The sequence below is a fragment of the Grammomys surdaster genome, unplaced genomic scaffold, assembly GCF_004785775.1.
Source record: "Grammomys surdaster isolate TR1022 unplaced genomic scaffold, NIH_TR_1.0 189, whole genome shotgun sequence".
NCBI classification, from domain to species: domain Eukaryota; kingdom Metazoa; phylum Chordata; class Mammalia; order Rodentia; family Muridae; genus Grammomys; species Grammomys surdaster.
In genome coordinates this window covers 2,925,810-2,928,810 of record NW_021604634.1, presented here as the reverse complement: position 1 = coordinate 2,928,810, position 3,001 = coordinate 2,925,810, and positions in this window count along the sequence as shown.

Sequence of the window (3,001 nt, the reverse complement as noted above, 5' to 3'; positions counted from 1 at the left end):
TGTTGTGAGAGGAGGGAAACACTCCATGATGAAGTTAAAACATAGGAAGTGAACAATCCAAAGGAGCTTCCAGAAAATGTCCAGCCTCACAAAGCCCCTCCCTCCCCATAGGCACATAAGCAGTAAGGAAAAACTGAGAAGCAGCAGACACCAGCCAAGGTGCCTGGCAGAGTCTCAGACCAGCGGACACTCTCCAGCCTGGTCAGCTGTGAGCGCGTTGTGCAATGTGGCCCTGATTTCCAGCTCTCCTAAGTTCTCACCCGCACTGGGATGGGTTTTCGGTGATGCAGAGCATTGGTTTCTCAGCCACATCCACTTTTGTCAATCACCTAAATAGAACTCACTGTCAGCCCCCTATCTCGTGTGAGTATCTTCTCATTTCCCCATGAGTAGTGTCACCCAACAGACATGTTTCTGCCACCCTCACACCAAATGACATCCCCTTGCCTCAGGCTTCAGCCTCAGGACCATCCAGGTGGGAGTTCTCTTTGCCACTATAACTAAATCAGGACTCCCATTTTTAATTCTTAGCATGAAAGTAGCAGGTTCCCCTGTGGAATTTTCATAGCTGTTTGCTTTTAACTGACCTTCCCATCCCCCTCCCCCATCCCCATACCCCATCTTAGTTGTTACACACTGGCTAATACTTGCTAAACATCTTCTGAACAGACACGGAGGTGGGCAGACCAACACTGGTAGCAGGGGTACACTCCTGCTAGCATCCAGCTCCTGGCCTTCGTTTCCCCCGTGCACAGCTCATACCCTTGCTCCCACCCAGACACATCTGTCTTCTATTGGTCTTGCTCATTTACTAATTTTTCAAGACTTTCAAAGGAGAAAATGCACTTAGACTCGAAATACTTTTTTATTTATTCAATGGCCATCTCCAGAACAATGATGTATGAGCCTTAGGCTGGAGACAAAAAGTCGGGGGTCACTGGCCTCATTCTCGGGGATCTTCTATCTCTCCTGAGAGCTCCAATTGCCTCTGCAGTGATGTCTCTCAGCAGGCAACGTGTGACTCCGCCAATGGGCAGTCTTTTTAAACTTTAGCTATGTTTGTCTGTGGCTTGTACTTTCTCAGTTTCTTCCAGGCCTCTGGGGATCCACTCTTATCTACGGGTCATTTATATTCAGACAAAGGTGACAGGCCATGGACAACTGAACCAACACTGCACATCTTGAAAATGTGTCCCGTTTCTTTTCTCCCCACCCTTCCGTCTCCGCCCCTTTACTGCTCCCAACCCCCACCATGGAGTCAGGCTTGGGGATTACAGTGGTCTTCCAACTCAAGAAGTGTCTTCCAACAAACCAACTGAAAGTGATACAGTCTAGTATGCAGCTAAAACAATAAGCAGTCTTACTGATTCCAGATACCGCATTAGCGCATTTATTTGCCTGGCAATTATAAGAAAATACTTCAGTGACTCGGTCGGCTTATCACAGTTCCCGAAAGGAAGGCACTCATTCTTCTCCTCCACAATCTTACAGTGTAACAGAAGCTTCTTCATTTTCCAAAGCGGTGATATTATGAGAGAAACAGACTGGAAATCCCCAATGGCAACTTTCTTCCAAGAAACCATTTAAAATTATGTAACTAATTTACAGTGGCTGCTAGATCCTGTCTATTAATAGTGCAAATTTGAATTCTAATTCTCCAAGCGAACATCCCAGAAACAAACTCCTTATTTTGGTTCATTGCAAACTCAGCTGGTGTCTGGTGGTGGGATGGTAACTTTGGGCTCCCCTGAGGTGCCAGGGCAGCAAAGCGGTGACACTTGGAGATGCCTAGTTCCACAAGGTGCAGCATGAATTCCATCCACTGCTCAGAGCAACTCTGCCTTCCCACATCAATCCAGCCTAACATCTGTGAAAGCATTTGGTCTTGGCTAGCCATGCACCTGCATGGCCTACATGTAGCACCAGCCAGTCCACAGAAATAACATGTTCTCCCTGCCTCTGGCCACACTTCTCCTTCCCATGTGACCACCATCATCACTCATTGGCATTTGAACTTCTTTTCATATTATTTTTCTTTAGAAGGCTCACATATTTTTCTGGATTTAGCTATAAGATTAATTACACAAGAATCTTTAGTTTCAATCATTAAAATTCTCTGGTCTGTGCTTCTACCTAAGGTTATGTTATTTACAGATAGTGATAACCGGTAATGATGGATTCGATGGCAAAGGTTGTGAGGATAATAGTAGTAGTGATGGTGACAGCATTGCTATGGTAATGGGTGATCGTGATGGTGACAATGTTGCTGTGGTAATGAGTGATGGTGACAGTGTTGCTATGGTAATGGGTGATAGTGATGGTGACAGTGTTGCTTTGGTAATGAGTGATGGTGACAGTGTTGCTGTGGTGATGAGTGATGGTGACAGTGTTGCTATGGTAATGAGTGATGCTGACAGTGTTGCTATGGTAATGAGTGATGCTGATTGTGTTGCTATGTCAATGAGTATGGTGGTGATAACTATGGTTGTCTAGTTAGGGCTGGCTACTAATTGTGTGATAAAACACCTCAGCCAAAGCCAACCTTGGGAGGAAAGAGCTTATTTGGCTTACACACCCTACTGGCTTGCTCCTCATAGCTTGCTCAGTCTACTTTCTTATAGCACCCAAGACAGCTGCCCAGGAATGACAGGATCCACAATAGACTGAGTCCTCCTACATTAACCACTAATAAAGAAAATGCCCTTCAGTGTTGCCTACAGCCCAGCCTTGCACAGGCATTTTCTGAATTGAGGCTCCTTCCCACAAATGACGATAGCTTATGTCAAGCTGGCTTGAGAACTAGACAGTGCAATGGTGATGGCGGTAGTGACTATAGTGTCCTACCATAGTCAGAACAGTGGTGGCACTGAGAATGGTGTGAGTAGAGAAGGGTGGTGGCAATGATGGGAGAGTTGGTGATGACATTGACAGTCTGATAACAATGATGGTGGTGATGGTGATGAGGGTGGTGATGAGGGTGGTGATGAGGATGGTGATGAGG